The 20,598-nt window shown below is 47.5% G+C and overlaps 1 long non-coding RNA gene across 1 annotated transcript; it reads left to right on the top strand.

Annotated features, from left to right (window-relative positions):
- The first annotated feature begins 1,451 nt into the window (after window positions 1-1,451).
- LOC139260057 (uncharacterized) lies at window positions 1,452-18,901 on the top strand. The gene is made up of 3 exons (XR_011592711.1): window positions 1,452-1,551; window positions 18,746-18,780; window positions 18,860-18,901. It is a non-coding gene; the product is annotated as an uncharacterized lncRNA (long non-coding RNA).
- The last annotated feature ends 1,697 nt before the right edge of the window (window positions 18,902-20,598 follow it).

Genomic DNA, 20,598 nt, shown 5'->3' with positions numbered 1-20,598 from the left:
AGTTAGCCTTCTTTAAGTTCTGGACCATGATCTCTGAATTAACTGTTTCATTCTCCATCCTAATGTAGAATTCCATCATATTATGGTCACTCTTCCCCAAGGGGCCTCGCACAATGAGATTGCTAATTAATCCTCTCTCATTACACAACACACCGTCTAAGATGGCCACCCACCTAGTTGGTTCCTCGACATATTGGTCTAGAAAACCATCCCTTATGCACTCCAGGAAATCCTCCTCCACCGTATTGCTTCCAGTTTGGTTAGCCCAATCTATATGCATATTAAAGTCACCCATGATAACTGCTGCACCTTTATTGCATGCACCCCTAATTTCCTGTTTGATGCCCTCCCCAACATCACTACTACTGTTTGGAGGTCTGTACACAACCCCCACTAACGTTTTTTGCCCTTTGGTGTTCTGCAGCTCTACCCATATAGATTCCGCATCATCGAAGCTCATGTCCTTCCTAACTATTGCATTAATCTCCTCTTTAACCATCAATGCTACCCCAACTCCTTTTCCTTTTATTCTATCCTTCCTGAATGTTGAATACCCATGGATGTTGAGTTCCCAGCCTTGGTCATCCTGGAGCCACGTCTTCGTAATCCCAATCACATCATATCCGTTAACATCTATTTGCACAGTTAATTCATCCACCTTATTACGGATACTCCTTGCATTAAGACACAAAGCCTTCAGGCTTGTTTTTTTAACACCCTTTGTCCTTTTAGAATTATGATGTAGTGTGGCCCTTTTTGTTTCTTGCCTTTGTTTACTCGGCCTTCCACTGTTGCTTTTTATCTTTCTACCATCTGTTTCTGACTCCATATTACTTCGCCCTATCTCGCTGCATAGGTTCCCATCCCCCTGCCATATTAGTTTAAACACTCCCGAAGCTTTCAAGGAATAGGGCCAAGCTGAAGCGAACAGGTGGGGAGGGCCACCAGTCATCATCGAGCTCACCGACATCGAGGAGCGGGTACTGGCACTAGTGGGGAGCCACCCCCGGTCAGTCACGCAAGCAGCAGCAGAGCCTGGTGTGATGCCACGTGAGTAAAGTATACTCCATTGCGTGATGTAAAGTCAATAGATGCCACACCCACACATATCTGATCAATATTATATGATAGATGAATCATAAAATTCTTCTCTAAATAATGATGACCTCATGAGAATCATTGCAATGCAGAATTTGGTGATGGTCATGAAATGTGATGTCTGTGATGATCTTGCTCGCGATGTTGCTTTTGTCGTGCATATGCTGTGTGTAGCACTGGATTCACCTTGTGACCCTAACAGCCCCTTCTCTTCTAATAACCTCATTTATGTTTTGCAGCTCAGCCAGCAGCGTGGCCCCATGTAAGAACACCGAGCCCAGAAGGTGGGGGCGCGGGGACGGAGTCGCTGGATTCTCGCCCGTGCATCTGCTGGGTCCCTTCTCAACGGATGACAGTGCCAACTTCGAGGAGCGTGCAACCCCAACCTCCATAATCCATTCGACACCGATGACACCTAGTGCTCCTGCGGCCATTCCCACATCCACTGTTGAGGTACCGGGCCAAAGCACCTTGCCACAGGGCACCCCAGGTGTCTCCAGGACAGCACCAACCAAGTGGAGATTGGTTCGATGTGGCAGGTCTGCTCCACGAGTGGCAGATCTGAGTGGGGACATGGTACACTTGTCCAGGAGGAGTGTTGACATAGGTCAGCAGATCCAACAGACAATGGGGGGGGCATATCCCTCCAGCTGGCCAGCATGTCCACTACCTTGATGGAGTATGGGATGGTGGAGTCCTGGAGCTGATAGCCAGGAACACTGGTGGCAGAGGCCTCCCAGTAGTCCCGGAGTGCGGTACTGCACACCAAGGTGCCACCCCCCCATTGCCAATGACACATGAGAGCCAAGAGGAAGATCTTACTTCTGGCCTGGAGGACGTTCCCACCTTGGGACCATCCTCTCCCGTATCTGTCCAAGCAGTGGTTCTGCCATCATCCCCCCCCAATGAAGCAGCGCCTGAGGAACTCCTCGGCCAGGTGGCTTGGAGTCAGGAGGGATCGGGATAGGGGTAGAGGTGGGGAGGAGAAGTCGGGGGGAAAGGAAAGTGAGGTGCATGGCCGCAGGTGTTGTCTTGGGCATATTTTTATGTTGTTTGTACTATTTTGGTGGAAGGGTCGGGGAAAGGGGCGAGGGGGCTACCTTGCTGTTTTGCATTTGTGTTCTGTGTTGCATGAACTGGTGACCATTCGAATGATGTAAATGTGATAAATTTGTTGTGGGGTGAGGCGGGGGTAGGGTGGGGTGTTTTTTACAGTTATAATTATGATTTCACACAAATGGGCGGATTAAATGTTTTTTATTTAACATAACCTTGTTGCGCATTGTCTCAGATAGCTCAGATAGATAGATAACATGGAAGGGATGGCGGAGGCCCTGGAACTGGTAGACAGGGACACTGGTGGCAGAGAGCTCCCAGTAGTCCCGGAGCGCAGCCCTGCACCCCAAGGTGCCGCACCCCCATTGCCAACGACACAAAAGCCAGGAGCAACATCTTGCTTCTGGCTCCGAGCACGTTCCCACCTCGGGACTGTCCTCTCCTGTATCCGTCCAAGCAGCAGTTCAGCCGTCTTCCCCCACCCCCCACCCCCCAATGAAGCATTGCCTGAGGAACTCCTCGGCCAGGTGGCTTGAAGTCAGGAGGGGAAGGGGAAGAGTAGAGGTGGGGAGGAGAAGTGGTGGCGGGGGGGTCGGTGTGGGCGCGGGGAGGGTTGGTCTTTACAGATATGCACCACGACAACTGGCTGTTCACCATCCCCCTCCAGAATGCGCTGCAGCCGCTCCGAGACATCCTTGACCCTTGCACCAAGGAGGCAACATACCATCCTGGAGTCTCGATTGCGGCTGCAGAAACGCCCAACTATTCCCCTTACAATAGAATCACTACCTCTATAGCTCTCCCACTCTTTTTCTTGTCCTCCTGTGCAGCACAGCCACCCATGGTGCCATGAGCTTGGCTGTTGCTGCCTTTACCTGATGAGCCATAACCCCCAACAGTATCCAAAGTGATATATCTGTTTTGGAGGGAGATGACCGCAGGGGACTCCTGCACTGCCTTCCTACTCCTGCTCTGCCTGATGGTCATCCATTCCCTATCTACCTTTGTAATCTTTACCTGTGGTGTGACCAACTCACTAAATGTGCTATTCACGACATCTTCAGCATCGCGGATGCTCCAGAGTGAGTCCATGCGCAGCTCCAGTGCCGCAATGCGGTCTGACAGGAGCTGCAGCTGGATACACTTCCCGCATGCATAGTAGTCTGTGTCCCTGATTTCCCACATGGCACAGGGGGAGCATGACACAAGTCTGGGCTCTCCTGCTATGACTTAATCCTTAAATTAACTTAATTTGGCAACAATGCCAAAGATTTCCTACTGATTAAGAAAATAAAAATAAAAAGATAAAATACTCAGACTGGATCAACTGGGCCTTTATACATTGGAGTTTAGATGAATGAGAGGGGATCTCATAGAAACATGTAAGTTTCTGACGGGGCGGGACAGGTTAGATGCGGGTAGAATGTTCCTGATGTTGGGGAAGTCCAGAACCAGGGGACATAGTCTTAGGATAAGGGGTAGGCCATTTAGGACTGAGATAAGGAGAAACTTCTTCACTCAGAGTTGTTAACCTGTGGAATTCCCTGCCGCAGAGAGTTGTTGATGCCAGTTCATTGGATATATTCAAGAGGGAGTTAGACATGGCCCTTACGGCTAAGGGGATCTCGGGGTATGGAGAGAAAGCAGGAAAGGGGTACTGAGGGAATAATCAGCCATGATCTTATTGAATGGTGGTGCAGGCTCAAAGGGCCGAATGGCCTACTCCTGCAACTATTTTCTATGTTTCTATGTTTCTGATCTTTCTGCCCAAAAAAGGTGGGTGGGCGGTATTATTTTTTATCGGCATTAAGTTCATGCCGAAAGTAACACTCCGCGATAAGTGATCGAGAAATGGTCGCTAATTTCCATTTTGTGGCTAAGTGGACAATATAGAAATATAGAAACATAGAAACATACAAATTTACAGCGCAGAAGGAGGCCATTTCGGCCCATTGCGTCCGCGCCGGCTGACAAAGAGCCGCACGGCCCTTGGTCAGCAGCCCTAAAGGTTACATATAAACCTATGAATAATGACTGAAAGGCAAAGAGCACCCAGCCCAACCAGTCCGCCTCACACAACTGCGACACCCCTTATACTGAAACATTCTACACTCCATCCCAACCGGAGCCATGTGATCTCCTGGGCATTAATTACATGCCGAAAGTAATGCTGGACGATATTAGGGGCATCAGTTTAACCCATTCTGATCTTTCTGCCCAAAAAAAGATATATGGGCATTATACCTCATTTCAGCGTTAAAATGGACGTTAAGTAGGCAGTATGCATGCAAAATTAATGGAAAGTCAAGCCCATGAACTTGATTGGAAATGTCAGAATATTTCATAGTCTCAAAAATCTGTGTTGTGGTTTGTGCCCGCTTCCTCAGCAGATTCTGCATAGCAAGGGGAATGGGGCTGCAAAAGAACATGAGAACATAAGAAATAAGAGCAGGAGTAGGCCATTTAGCCCCTCAAGCCTGCTCTACCATTCAATAAGATCATGGCTGATCGGAGCCTGGCCTCAACACCACTTCCCTGCCTGCTCCCCATAACCCTTGAGTCCCTTATCATTCAAAAATCTCTCTATCTCTATCTTAAATATATTCAATGGCCCAGCCTCAACAGCTCTCTGGGGTAGAGAATTCCAAAGATCCATGACCCTCAAAGAAGAAATTCCTCCTCGTCTCCATTTTAAATGGGCGGCCCCTTATTCTGAAACATAGGGTCCGAATTTCGTGGACCTACCGCCAGCTGCCGCTGAGTTTTCTAGGTGGTTTCCCTGTTTCCTGGGCACTCTCCCCCCCCGAGCGAGTTTGGTGAGGTCTTCACGCCGGTGAGGAGAGAAGATCGCTGGGGAGCGTCCGCTGACGTGTGCCGGCGTGCAACGCTGACAAAAGTCCACCCGCTCTCTCCCTCCCGAGATTGGTCCTGGCGGTCCTCCGCTCCAGCAGCAGGAGAGACTGCCATGTGGAGGCAGGGGTTGGGGGTAATATATTAGCATTGATAGAGGATTGGCTAACGAATAGAAAACAGAAAGTCGAGATAAATGGGTCATCTTCCGGTTGGCAAACAGTGACTTTTGGGGTGCCGCAGGGATCGGTGCTGGGTCCTCAACTATTTGCAATCTATATTAATGATTTGGATGGAGGAACCGAGTGTAATGTAGCCAAGTTTGCTGATGATATAAAAAAGGGTGGGAAATCAAATTGTGTGGAAGACACAAAAAATATGCAAAGGGATATAGACAGGCTAAGTGAGTGGGGAAAAAAATGGCAGATGGAGTATAATGTGGGAAAATGTGAGGTTATCCACTTTGGCAGGAAAAATAGAAAAGCAAATTATTATTTGAATGGAGAGAGATTACAAAATACTGCGGTACAAAGGGATCTGGGGGTCCTTGTACATGAAACTCAGAAAGTTGGCATACAGGTACAGCAAGTACTTAGCAAGGCAAATGGAATGTTGGCCTTTATTGCAAGGGGAATGGAGTATAAAAGTAGGGAAGTCCTGCTACAACAGTACAGAGCATTGGTGAGACCACACCTAGAGGATTGTGAAGTATAGAGTAGCAAAGGGACCTTGGAGTGCATGTCCACAGATCCCTGAAAATAGCAGGCCAGGTAGATAAGGTGGTTAAGAAGGCATACGGAATGCTTGCCTTTATTAGCCGATGCATAGAAGACAAGAACAGGGGGATTATGCTTGAACTCTATAAAACACTTCTTAGGCCATAGCTGGAGTACTGCGTGCAGTTCTGGTCACCACATTACAGAAAGGACGTGATTGCACTGGAGAGGGTACAGAGGAGATTTACAAGGATGTTGCCGGTAGTGGAGAATCTTAGCATGAGGACAGATTGGATAGGCTGGGTTTGTTTTCCTTGGAACAGAGGAGGCTGAAAGGAGACTCTTTGAGGTGTATAAAATTATGAGGGACCTAGTGGATAGAAAGGGCCTATTTCCCTTAGCGGAGGTGTCAACAACCAGGTGGCATAAATTTAAAGTAATTGGTAAAAGGTTTAGAGGGGATTTGAGGGAAAATTTCTTCATACAGAGTGTTGTGGGAGTCTGGAACTTACTGCCTGAAAGGGTGTTAGAGGCAGAAACCCTCACCATATTTAAAAAGTACTTTGATGTACACTTGAAGTGCCATAACCTGCAGGGTTACGGACCTAGAGCTGGAAAGTTGGATTAGGCTGGATAACCTCTTGTTGGGCATCTAGATACGATGGGCTGAAATGACCACCTTCCATGCTGTAAACTTCTATGATTCTATATGTTATGTATTTACCCCTTGCAACCTGTATTACACTACCACCATAGAGCCTACGTGTTGGAGTCCCAAGGGATCCCAGCATCCCTTGGGAGTATGGTATATAAGCAGGCCACCCACAAGATACCTGCACTCTGGAGTCTCATTAAAGGAGCTAAGGTCACACTTGCTCATTGTACACAGTACTCAGTTTCATCCTTTATTATGAATGCATCAATTGGCGATGAGGTAACAAACAACCGCGTGAAAATGCAAAGAACTGTTGGTATTCTGGAGAAGTTCTCAGAAGGGGACGATTGGGAGGCCTTCGTGGAGAGACTCGACCAATACTTTGTGGCCAATGAGCTGGAAGGGGACAAGAATGCTGCCAAACGAAGCATAATCCTCCTAACTGTCTGTGGGGCATCAACCTATGGCCTCATGAAGAATCTCCTAGCTCTGGTAAAACCAACAGCTAAATCCTATGAAGAATTGTTTACACTGGTCCGGGAGCACCTAAATCCTAAGGAAAGTGTTTTGATGGCGAGATATCGGTTCTACACGTGTCAACGGTCGGAGGGCCAGGAAGTGGCGAGCTATGTCGCCGAACTAAGGCGCCTCGCAGGACATTGTGAGTTTGAGGGATTCCGAGAACAAATGCTTAGAGACTTTTTTGTACTGGGCATTGGCCATAAGGTAATCCTTCGCAAACTATTGACTATTGAAACATCGAATCTTAGCAAAGCCATAACGATAGCCTTGGCATTTATGTCCACCAGCGACAACACCAAATAGATTTCGCAGAGTAAATAAGTTTTGGCCAGTACTGTGCACAAAGTAACGTTGTTTTTGAACAGGAATATACATGGCAGAACATACACACTGACTGCTGCTGCTCGACCTCAGATGACCCAGAGTCCGCCATCAATCGTTAATGCGAGGCAATTAATACCTTGTTGGCGCTGTGGAGGTGATCATTGGCCCCATCAATGCCGCTTCAAGCACTATGCGTGCAACGGTTGCGGAACAATGGGACACCTCCAGCGAATGTGCAGGAGAGCTGCAAACCCTGCAAACCACCACTTTGCAGAGGAAGATCGATCCACTGTGGATCAGGCTGAATTGGAGACTCATACCGAGGAGGCAGAAGTGTACGGGGTACACACATTCACCACGAAATATCCACCAATAATGTTGAAAGTTGAACTGAACGGTATTCCAGTATCTATGGAGCTGGACACGAGGGCAAGTCAGTCCATAATGAGCAAAAAGGCCTTCGACAGGCTGTGGGGCAATAAGGCACACAGGCCCAAGCTCAGCCCCATTCACACTAAACTAAGGACTTACACCAAGGAACTAATCCCTGTAATTGGCAGTGCAGAAGTTAAAGTCTCCTATGATGGAGCAGTACACGAACTCCCGATGTGGATTGTGCCAGGGGATGACCCCACATTGTTTGGCAGAAGCTAACTGGGAAAAATCTGCTGGAACTGGGATGACATCCGAGCGCTTTCGTTCATCGACGACGCCTCATGTGCTTAGGTTCTGAGCAGGTTGCCATCGTTGTTCGAGCCAGGCATTGGAAGCTTCTCGAGGACAAAAGTGCAGACCCCGTACGGGACCCATCCACCAACAAGGCACGGGCAGTACCATACATGATGCGTGAGAAAATGGAAATTGAGCTGGACAGGCTGCAGCGAGAAGGCATCATCGCCCTGGTGGAGTTCAAGGAGTGGGCCAGTCTGATTGTCCCGGTACTTAAAGAGGATGGCACGGTCAGAATTTGTGGGGACTATAAAATAACGATTAACCGTTTCTCGCTATAAGACCAATACCCGCTACCCAAGGCAGACGATCTATTTGTGACCCTGGCTGGAGGGAAGATGTTCACCAAGCTGGACCTGACCTCGGCCTACATAACGCAGAAGCTGGAGGAGTCTTCGAAAGGCCTCACCTGCATCAACACGCACAAAGATCTGTTCATCTATAACAGATGTCCGTTCGGAATTTGGTCGGCCGCGGTGATCTTCCAACGGAACATGGAGAGCCTGCTAAAGTCGGTTCCTAGCACCGTGGTTTTCCAGGACGACATACCGGTTACAGGTTGGGATACCATTGAGCACTTGAAGGATCTGGAAGAAGTTCTTAGTCAGTTGGATCACGTGGGGCTCAGGTTGAAACGCTCAAAGTGTGTTTTCCTGGCGCAGGAGGTCGAGTTTTTGGGAAGAGAAATCGCAGCAGACGGCGTCAGACCCACCGACGCCAAGACAGAGGCTATCAAGAACACGCCGAGACCACAGAACGTGACGGAGCTGCGGTCATTCCTGGGACTCCTTAATAATTTCGGTAATTTCCTACCTGGGTTAAGCACCCTGCTAGAACCCATGCATGCGCAACTGCGCAAGGGAGAGACTGGGTACGGGGGAATTTACAAGTAGCTGCCTTTAAGAAAGCCAGGAATCTGTTGTGTTCAAACAAACTGCTTGTCCTGTATAACCCATGTAAACGATTAGTGTCAGCTTGCGATGTGTCATCATACGGGGTCGGGTGTGTGTTACAACAGGCTAATGAATCAGGGATTTTGCAACCGGTCGCTTATGTGTCCAGGAGTTTTCCAAGGCCGAAAGGGCCTACAGCATGATTGAAAAAGAAACTCTGGCGTGCGTTTATGGGTAAAGAAAATGCACCAGTACTTACTTGGCCTCAATTTTGAGCTTGAAACTGACCACAAGCCGCTCATATCGCTGTTCTCTGAGAGCAAAGGGATTAAGACCAATGCCTATGCCCGCATCCAAAGATGGACGCTCACGCTTTCGGCATACAACTATGTAATCCGCCACAGACCGGGCAGGGTCATTGGTCTTAATCCTTTTGCTGATGCTCTCAGTCGGCTGCCATTGCCCACCACCGGGATGGAAATGGCAAAGCCTGCGGACTTGCTCATGGTAATGGATGCATTCGAAAACGAAAAGACCCCCGTTACGGCCCACCAGATCAGGACCTGCACCAGCCAGGATCCTTTACTGTCCTTGGTTAAAAAAAACTGTGTTCTCCATGGGAGCTGGTCCAGCGTCCCAGCGGAGATGCAGGAGGCAATTAAACTACTGTTCCACAGGCGCAAAGACGAAATGTCCCTGCAGGCGGACCGCCTGTTGTGGGGCAGTCGCGTGGTCTTGACCAAGAAAGACAGAAATACGGTCATTTGTGAACTGCACAGCACCCACCCAGGCATGGTGATGATGAAAGCCATAGCCAGATCCCATGTGTGGTGGCCCGGCATCGACTCAGAGAGGCACCGCTAAGTTTGTGGTCGTGGCCCTCCAAACCGTGGTCGAGGATCCACGTGGATTATGCGAGCCCATTTCTAGGCAAAATGTTCTTGGTTGTCGTGGATGCTTACTCAAAATGGATTGAATGTGCAAAAATGTCAGTAAGCACGTCCATGGCCACGATTGAAAGCCTACGAGCCATGTTGCCATGCATGGCCTGCCTGATGCCCTAGTCAGCGACAGTGGGCCATGTTTCACTAGTGCTGAATTCAAGGCATTCATGATCCGCAATGGGATCAAGCACGTCACACCTGCCCCGGTCAAGCCCGCATCCAACGACCAGGCAGAACGGGCAGTACAAACCATCAAGCAAAGCTTGAAACGCATGTCAGAAGGCTCCCTGCAGACCCAGCTAAACTGAGTGCTGCTCAGCTACCGCACCAGACCCCACTCACTCACCGGGGTTCCCCCAGCCGAGCTGTTCATGAAAAGGGCACTCAAACAAGGCTCTCTTTTGTCCACCTTGATCTCCATGATCAAGTGGAGGGCAGGCGGTATCAAAAAAGTGTGTACCATGACCGCGCAAATTTGTCACGTGATATTGAGATCAAGGACCCTGTGTTTCTACTCCATTATGGACATGGTCCCAAATGGCTCACTGGCACGGTCATAGCCAAAGAGGGGAGTAGTGTTTCAGGTCAAATTGGCCAATGGACTTGTTATGTATGAATAAAGAGTCTGGCCAGATACTGTGAGCTCAAAGTAAAATGTGACCTTAGTCATTTATTACAGGTCTCCAGAGTGCCTCTCCAGCCTGTGAAGCCTCCTTAAGTACAGATGCTCCCAAGGAATTGTGGGATCCCTTGGGACTCCAGGGGATGAGCCCTTTGGTGGTTACACAAGGTATTTACAGGTTTACATATATAACAACATTCCCCCTCAATGTCAAAAGTGTAACTATTTACAAGGTGAGTCGATCTGGGACCTTTCTTTCCCTGGTTGATCATCTCGGTGCAAATGCTGGTTTTGGTGAGTCGTTTGTTGGGCCCTCGCTGGCTGTTGTGCAGCTGGCCTTGCTGGGCTGCCTGGTGTGGTGAGTCCTGCTGGGCTGCTGCGGGTGATGGGTTCTGCTTCGTGGTTAACCGCTGTATCGGTTGCCACTGGTGTGTGTATTGGGGGGTCAAAAAAGGTAGGATTTAATGTGGGTTGCTCTGGATAGTCCGTGAATCTGAGTTTGGTTTGGTCCAAGTGTTTCCTGTAGATGAGTCCATTTGAAAATTTGACCCGAAACATCCTGCTCCCCTCTTTGGCCACAACAGTGCCGGGAAGCCACTTGGGACTTTGTCCATAGTTCCACACAAATACAGGATCATTAATTTCAATTTTGCGTGACACATTTGCGCTATCATAATATGTACTTTGTTGAAGCCGCCTGCTCTCTACCTGTCCGTGTAGTTCAGGGTGGACTAACGAGAGCCCTGACTTAAGTACCCTTTTCATGAGCAGTTCAGCGGATGGAATCCCAGTGAGAAAGTGGGGTCTGGTGCGGTAACTAAGCAAGGACTCGGGATTGGCGAGTCTGCAGTGAGCCTTCAGTTACCCTCTTCAAGCTTTGCTTGATTGTTTGCACTGCTCTCTCTGCCTGACCATTGGATGCTGGTTTGAACGGGGCAGATGTAACATGTTTGATCCCATTGTGGGTCATGAACTCTTTGAACTCGGCACTGGTGAAACACGGCCTGTTGTCGCTCACAAGGACATCAGGCAGGCTGTGCATGGCAAACAAGGCACGCAGGCTTTCAGTGGTGGCGGCGGACATGCTTGCCTACATTATCTCACATTCAATCCATTTGGAATACGCATCTACAACCACTAGGAACATTTTACCCAAGAACGGGCCTGCATAGTCGACATGGACCCTAGACCACGGTTTGGAGGACCAAGACCACAAATTTAGTGGCGCCTCCCTGGGTGCATTGCTTAGCTGTGAACATGTATTACATTTGTGCACGCAGGACTCTAAGTCGACATCGATACCGGGCCAGCACACATGGAATCTGGCTATCGCTTTCATCATTACAATGCCTGGGTGAGTACTGTGGAGATCACTAATGAAAGTGTCCCTCCCCTTTTTGGGTACCACTACCCGATTACCCCACAGAAGGCAGTCTGCCTGTATAGACATTTCATCTTTGCACCGCTGGTACGGCTTTCTCTCTTCCTGCATTTCTAATGGGACACTGGACCAGCTCCCATGAAGCACACAGTTTTTTCCTAAGGACAGTAAGCTGTCCTGGCTCATCCAGGTTCTAATCTGTCGGGCAGTAATGGGTGATTGCTCACTCTTGAATGCTTCCATTACCATGACTAAATTTGCGGACAGTGCCATTTCCATCCCCGTGGTGGGCAATGGCAGCCTACAACCACAGTTTTCTGTGCCTGGCCTATGGCAGATGGTGTAGTTGTATGCGGACATCTGTGAATGCGGGCCGATGCATTCGTATTTATCCCCTTATTTTCCAAAAAGAGGGATATCGGTGGCTTATGGTCAGTTTCCAATTCAAATTTGAGCCCAAACAGATATTGATGCATTTTCTTTACCCCATAAACAGACGCTAACGCTTCTTTTTTAATCATGCTGTAGGCTCGCTCAGTCATAGACAGACTTCTGGATGCATAAGCAACTGATTGCAATTTCCCAGATTCATTAGCTTGTTGCAATACACACCCGACATTTATGACGATGCATCACATGCTAGTACCAAACGCTTACATGGATCATATAGCACAAGCAATTTGTTTGAGCATAACAGTTTTCTAGCTTTTACAAAGGCATTTTCTTGGCTTTTACTCCATACCCATTCGTCCCCTTTACGCAGTAAGGTGTGAAGTGGTTCTAACAGTGTGCTGAGACCTGGTAAGAAGTTACCAAAGTAGATCAGGAGTCCTAGAAACGACCGCAGCTCTGTCACATTCTGTGACCTCGTTGTGTTCTCGATTGCCTCCGTCTTCGAATTGGTGGGCCTGATGCCATCTGCCGCAATTCTTCTCCCCAGGAACTTCATTTCAGGCATCAGGAAAATGCACTTTGAGCGTTTTAACCTGAGCCCCACACGGTTGAGCTGACTAAGAACCTCCTCCAAGTTCTGCAGATGCTCGACGGTGTCCAGACCTGTAACCAAGATGTCGTCCTGGAAACCACGGTGCGTGGGACCGACTTGAGTAAGCTTTCTGTGTTTCTCTGGAACCACGGCTGATCAAATCCCAAATGGGCATCTGTTGTAAATGAAGAGACCTTTGTGCAAGTTGATGCAGGTGAGGCTCTTCGATGATTCCTCCAGCTCCTACGTCATGTAGGCTGAGGTCAAGTCCAGCTTCGTGAGCTTCTTTCCTCCCCCCAGCGTCGCAAAAAGGTCGTCTTCCTTTGGTAGTGGGTATTGATCCTGCAGGGAGAAACGATTGATGGTTACTTTGTAATCACCACAGATTCTGACGGTGCCGTCTCCCTTGAGGACTGGAACAATTGGACTGGCCCACTCGTTGAATTCGATCGGCGAAATGATGCCCTCTCATTGCAACCAGTCCAGCTTGATCTCCACCCTCTCTCTCATCTTGTGCGGTACTGCTCTCGTCTTGTGATGGATGGGTCGCGCCCCCGGAATTAGGTGGATCTGCACGTTTAATCCTTGGAACTTCCCGATGCCTGGTTCGAACAGCGACCTTGTTTAAGACCTGGGCAGAAGAAGTGTCGTCGACGGACGAAAGCGCTTGGACGTCGTCCCAGTTCCAGCATATCTTTCCCAGCCAGCTCCTGCCAAGCAGCATGGGACCATTGCCCGGTACCACCCAGAGTGGTAACTTCTGCACAGCTCCATCGTAGGAGACCTTTACAGTAGCACTGCCGATTACGGGAATCAGTTCCTTTGTGTAAGTTCTCAGTTTAGTGTGAATGGGAGTCAGGACTGGCCTTGAGGCTGTGGAAATGTATTTTTATCTAAGCTGATACCATACGGTATTTGTGTGCCTTTTGATTAAAATGGAGTCCTGGCCCTTCCAGAACTTTCTGCATTTTAGCAGCCAGCTTGTATAAACAGCCAAACCTGCTGTTAGATGGCTGATGGTTATCAGACAGTTAGGAGACAAGTCATGCTGAGACAAGTAACCCCCCCATGGTGCTCTCCTATTGTCTACACTACAGGAGTTCCATGTCACCCCACCCTTATCTTCTAGCCATTATCTCTTTCCTTTACCTCATCCATTTGAAGCAAACAGGTAAACTGACCAGGAAATTGGATAATCCTGACACAATACAAGACAGGTGATAGCCCATTACCTATGACTCATGGAGTAATGGCCGTTTGGCTTTCTGATAACCCTGACAAAAGGAAATATCTCGACACCATGTCAGGACCAGGATATAGTAATTAACTCTTTATCTGTATTCACTGACTGTGAGACAGAGCAATACACAGGGAGAGGCCAGAACTTGGGTTTTACTGTATAAATATCTTGTGAAGCTGTACCATTGCGGAGGTGTTCATTTAGCCCTTGACTGAGTGAAACCTACCCATTGCGAGCAAGTAAATTAAAAGGGAAACTTCTATCGGAGCTGTAAGTGTCGGAGTCATTCTTTTCTGAGGTCGAGATTTCGACAAGGCCTTCTGAACTACAATTTATCAAAAGTATTTTTGCTCATAATGGACTGGCTCGCGCCCATGTCCAGCTCCATTGACACCGGGAGTCCATTTAATTCAACCTTCAGCATTATCGGGAGACACTTTGTGGTAAATGTGTGCACCCCATACACCTCTGTCTCCTCGGTCTGAGGCTCTGATACGTCGTAATCCGCTGTGGATCTGTCCTCTTCTGCAACATGGTGGTTTGCAGGATTAGCAGGATTTGCAGCTCGCCTGCACATACGTTGGAGGTGTCCCATTGTTCCACAACCCTTGCAAACATATCCTTTGAAGCGGCATGAATGGAAACAATGATCACCCCCGCAGCACCAACAAGGTGTTAATGGCCTTGCATTCATCACCCTTGATGGTGGACTCTGAGACATCTGCGGACGTGCAGCTGCAGGTGTGTGTGACCTGCCCTCTACGTTGCGATTCGAAAACAACATCACTTTGTTCACAGTAATTGTAGCAGCACTCGTGTGCTGAGAGATTTGCTTAGTATTGTCACTGGTGGCAATGAACATCTGGTCTATCTCAAGGTTGGGGTCTCTGCATTCAAAAGTTTGCGAAGTATTACTTCATGGCCAATGCCAAGTACAAAGAAGCATGTGCTCCAAATGTCCTTCAAATTCGCAATGTCCTGCAAGGCATCTTAGCTCAGCAACATAGCTCACCACTTCCTGGTCTTCAGACCTATTGTACATGTAGACCCGGTACCTCACCATCAGAACGCTTTCCTTTGGGTTAAGATGCTCCCGGACCAGTGTGCACAAATCATTGTACGATTTCTCTGTGGGTTTCGCTGGAGCAAGCAGATTTTTCATGACGCCATACGGTGGTGCCCCGCAAACGATGAGGAGAATCTGCCTTCGTTTGGCAACATTCACTTCTCCTTCCAGCTAGTTGGTCACAAAGTATTGGTTGAGTCGCTCCACAAAGGTTTCCCAATCATTTCCCTCCGAAAATTTCTCCAGGATGCCCACTGTTCTCTGCATCGTTGTGGTGGGGTTCGTTATCTGATCTCGTCGCTAGTTGTTATGTATGAAATATAGAAACATAGAAAATAGGTGCAGAAGTAGGCCATTCAGCCCTTCGAGTCTGCACCACCATTCAATAAGATCATGGCTGATCATTCCCTCAGAAGCCCTTTCCTGCTTTCTCTCCATACCTCTTGATCCCCTTAGCCAAAGGGCCATATCTAACTCCCTCTTGAATATATCCAATGAACTGGCATCAACAACTCTCTGCAGCAGGGAATTCCACAGGTTAACAATGTGATAATGGCCAGATAATCTGTTTTAATGAGTCCAGCCATTCCGGAATCAGTCTGGTGAAGCTTCGCTGAACTCCCTCAATAGCAAGAACGTCCTTCCTCAGATTAGGAGACCAAAACTGAACACAGTATTCCAGGTGAGGCCTCACCAAGGCCCTGTACAACTGCAGTAAGACCTCCCTGCTCTGATACTCAAATCCCCTAGCTATGAAGGCCAAAAGACCATTTGCCTTCTTTACCACCTGCTGTACCTGTATGCCATCTTTCAATGGCTAATGAATCATGACACCCAGGTCTTGTTGCACCTCCCCTTTTCCTAATCTGCCATCATTCAGATAATATTCTGTCTTCGCGTTTTTGCCATCAAAGTGGACAACCTCACATTTATCCACATTATACTGCATCTGTCATGCATTTGCCCACTCACCTAACCTGTCCATGTCACCCTGCAGCCTCTTAGTGTCCCTCTCAGAGCTCACACTGCCACCCAGTTTAGTGTCTTCTGCAAACTTGGAGATATTACATAGAAACATAGAAACATAGAAAATAGGTGCAGGAGCAGGCCATTCAGCCCTTCTAGCCTGCACCGCCATTCAATGAGTTCATGGCTGAACATGAAACATCAGTACCCCCTTCCTGCTTTCTCGCCATAACCCTTGATCCCCCGAGTAGTAAGGACTTCATCTAACTCCCTTTTGAATATATTTAGTGAATTGGCCTCAACTACTTTCTGTGGTAGAGAATTCCACAGGTTCACCACTCTCTGGGTGAAGAAGTTTCTCCTCATCTCGGTCCTAAATGGCTTACCCCTTATCCTCAGACTGTGACCCCTTGTTCTGGACTTCCCCATACACTCAATTCCTTCATCCAAATCATTGATGTCTATTGTGAAGAGCTGGGGTCCCAGCACTGAGCCCTGCGGCACTCCACTAGTCACTGCCTGCCATTCTGAAAAGGACCCGTTTATCCCGACTCTCTGCTTCCTGTCTGCCAACCAGTGCTCTATCCACGTCAGTATATTACCCTCAATACCATGTGCTTTGATTTTGCACACTAATCTCTTGTGTGGGACCTTGTCAAAAGTCTTTGAAAGTCCAAATACACCACATCCACTGGTGCTCCCTTATCCACTCTACTAGTTACATCCTCAAAAAATTCCAGAAGATTTGTCAAGCATGATTTCCCTTTCATAAATTGATGCTGACTTGGACCGATCCTGTCACTACTTTCCAAATGCGTTGCTATTTCATCCTTAATAATTGATTCCAACATTTTCCCCACCACTGTTGTCAGGCTAACTGGTCTATAATTACCCGCTTTCTCTCTCCCTCCCTTTTAAAAAGTGGTGTTACATTAACTACTCTCCAGTCCATAGGAACTGATCCCGAGTCGATATTCTGTTGGAAAATGATCACCAATGCATCCAATATTCCTAGGGCCACTTCCTTAAGTACTCTCGGATGCAGACTATCAGTCCCCGGGGATTTATCGGCCTTCAATCCCATTAATTTCCCGAACACAATTTCCTGCCTAATAAGGATATCCTTCAGTTCCTCCTTCTCACGAGACCCTCGGTCCCCGAGTACCTCCGGAAGGTTATTTGTGTCTTCCTTCGTGAAGACAGAACCAAAGTATTTATTCAATTGGTCTGCCATTTCTTTGTTCCCCATTATAAATTCACCTGAATCCGATTGCAAGGGAACTACGTTTGTCTTCACTAATCTTTTTCTCTTCACATATCTATAGAAGATTCTGCAGTCAGTTTTTATGTTCCGGCAAGCTTCTTCTCGTACTCTATTTTCCCCCTCAAAATTAAACCCTTTGTCCTCCTCTGCTGAATTCTAAATTTCTCCCAGTCCTCAGGTTTGCTGCTTTTTCTGGCCAATTTATATGCCTCTTCCTTGGATTTAACACTATCCTTAATTCCCCTTGTTAGCGACGGTTGAGCTACCTTCCGCGTTTTATTTTTACTCAGACAGGGATGTACAATTGCTGAAGTCCATCCATGTGATCTTTAAATGTTTGCCATTGCCTAACCACTGTCAACCTTTTGGGTATCATTTGCCAGTCTATTCTAACCAATTTACACCTCAAACCATCGAAGTTACCTTTCCTTCAGTTCATGACCCTTGTTTCTGAATTAACTGTGTCACTCTCCATCCTAATAAAGAATTCTGCCATGTTATGGTCACTCTTCCCCAAGGGGTGTCGCACAACAAGGTTGCTAATTAGTCCTTTCTCATTACACATCACCCAGTCTAGGATGGCCAGCTCCCTGGTTGGTTCTTCGACATATTGGTCCAGAAAACTATCCCTAATACACTCCAGGAAATCCTCCTCCACCGCATTGCTACCAGCTTGGTTAGCCCAATCAATATGTGGATTGAAGTCACCCATGATAACTGCTGTACCTTTATTCCATGCATCCCTAATTTCTTGTTTGATGCTGTCCCCAACCTTACTACTACTGTTTGGTGGTCTGTACGCAACTCCCACTAACGTTTTCTGCCCCTTGGTATTCCGCAGCTCCACCCATACTGATTCCACATCTTCCAAGCTAATGTCCTTTCTTACTATTGCATTAATTTCCACTTTAGCCAGCAATGCCACCCCGCCTCCTTTTCTTTTCTGTCTATCCTTCCTAAATGTTGAATACCCCTGGATGTTGAGTTCCCAGCCTTGGTCACCCTGGAGCCATGTCTCCGTGATGCCAATTACATCATACCCATTAACTGCTATCTGAGCAGTTAATTCATCCACCTTATTCTGAATACTCCTCGCATTGAGACACAGAGCCTTCAGGCTTGCCTTTCTAACACACTTTGCCCCTTTAGAATTTTGCTGTAATGTGGTCCGTTTTGCTTTTAGCCTTATGTTTCTCTGCCCTCCACTTTTACTTTTCTTCGTTTTATCTTTTACTTCTGCCCCCATTCTACTTCCCTCTGTCTCCCTGCATAGGTTCCCGTCCCCCTGCCATATTAGTTTAACTCCTCCCCAACGGCACGAGCAAACACTCCCCCAATACATTTGTTCCGGTCCAGGTGCAGACTGTCTGGATAAAGAGTCTGACCAGATACTGTGAGCTCAAAGTAAAGTGTGACCTTTGTCTTTTATTGCAGGACTCCAGGGATGAGCCCTCTGGTGGTTACACAAGGTATTTACAAGTTTACATATATAATAGGACTAACATGCAGTAAACATGTGGACCAAATCAAATTGCGATTCACCAACAGCTACGAACAACCTGAAGAAGACACAGCCAACTTTGACCCTCCAACACAAACATACAAGTGGCAACTGACATCATGGTTGACCACGATGCCGAACTCACCATCCCCAGCAGACTGGCAAGGCTGGCTGCCCAGCAGCCCAGTGAAGAACTAACCAACTTACCCACACGCGCATTTGTACTGAGACGATCGACAAGGGAGTGAAATGCCACAGATCGTCTCACCTTGTAAATAAGTGTATTATTGACTTTACGGAGGAGTGATGTCATGTATTTAATCCCTTGCAACCTGTATTACACTACCACCAGAGGGTCTACCTGTTGGAGTCCCAAGGGATCCCAGCTTTCCTTGGGAGCACAGTATATAAGCAGGCCACCCACAAGGTACCTGCACTCTGGAGTCTCATTAAAGGTGCTAAAGTCACACTTGCTCATTGTTCACAGTACTCAGTTTCATCCTTTATTATGAACGTATCGGTATGATTCTATTATTCCAAGATAGTGGAGATGAGAATATTGCATTGCAGGCTTTACTGAGAATGCGAGAGCCAAAAAGAAAAATGATTAGATACCTTTTCACAACTGACAGGTGACAGAACTGGATTTAATTGGTTCAACAGTGAAAAGAAGGTTGCTCAAAGAACAACACAACTCTGTGTAGGCACGAAGGTCACTCTCCCATAATGTGCAGTGTTGTGTATCTTAAAGCATGCACTCCCATGTTCCGCCACCAGGGAGCTCATTCCCTGAAGTCCCAAGGGATCACAGCATCCCTTGGGAGCACTGTATATAAGCCGGCCCCTAAGGCCTGTTCCTCACTCTGGAGTGTCTTATTAAAGACTGAGGTCACTGTTACTTTAACTTCCCTGTGTGCAGCCTCATCTGTGTTAGGAACACAGCATACGACAGGAGTCTCAATTTGGTTCAATGCCCTCACATACCGCAACATTAGGGAAGCCTTGTTGCAGAGATCATGATATCATGAGGTTTTGCAAGGTCTGGTAAGTGCGACATGTTATTTTAGGTATTGGAGCCAGAAAGGCAGATGTTTACATTTGGAACAATTGGAATTGGTAGGAAGGCTTCTGATTTTGTAATCATATACCAAAAAGATACCACCTCAATCTTTGGAAAAAGTAATACTAATTATCTCCAAAAGAAATGTCAGCCATGTCTCAATTGGTCGCACCCTTGCCTCTGAGTCAGAAGGTTGTGGGTTCAAGTCCCACTCCAGAGACTTGAGCACACAAATCTAGGCTGACACTACAGTGCAGTGCTGCACTGTCGGAGGTGCCATCTTTTGGATGAGGCATTAAACCGAGACCCTGCCTGCTCTCTCAGTCAAAGATCCTATGGCACTATTTTTGATGAAGAGCAGGGAAGTTATCCCTGGCGCCCGAGCCAATAATTATTCCTCGATCAACATCATTAAAACATTATTACTGTTAATGAGAGTTTGCTGTGTGCAAATTTTCTGGTGCGTTTCCCACATTACAACAGTGACTACACTCCAAAAAGTATTTCATTGGCTGTAAAGCAATTTCGGACGTCCGGTAGTCAAGAAAGGCACTCCAAAATGCAAGGCTTTCTCTCTTTTCTTTCTTAATGAATATTCCTGGCAACTGATGTGGAAGAGTAGTCTGAGTACTGAGCCTCCTGATGTTGAGCGACTGGCCCCTCAGCATCTCGGCAAATCTTCTTCTGCCATTCCACATCCAGTCCTTTCCCAATCATGACGTTTGA

The sequence above is a fragment of the Pristiophorus japonicus genome, chromosome 1, assembly GCF_044704955.1.
Source record: "Pristiophorus japonicus isolate sPriJap1 chromosome 1, sPriJap1.hap1, whole genome shotgun sequence".
Lineage (NCBI taxonomy): Eukaryota > Metazoa > Chordata > Chondrichthyes > Pristiophoridae > Pristiophorus > Pristiophorus japonicus.
Note: the sequence above shows the minus strand (reverse complement) of the source record. Positions and strands in the feature narration are given on the sequence as shown.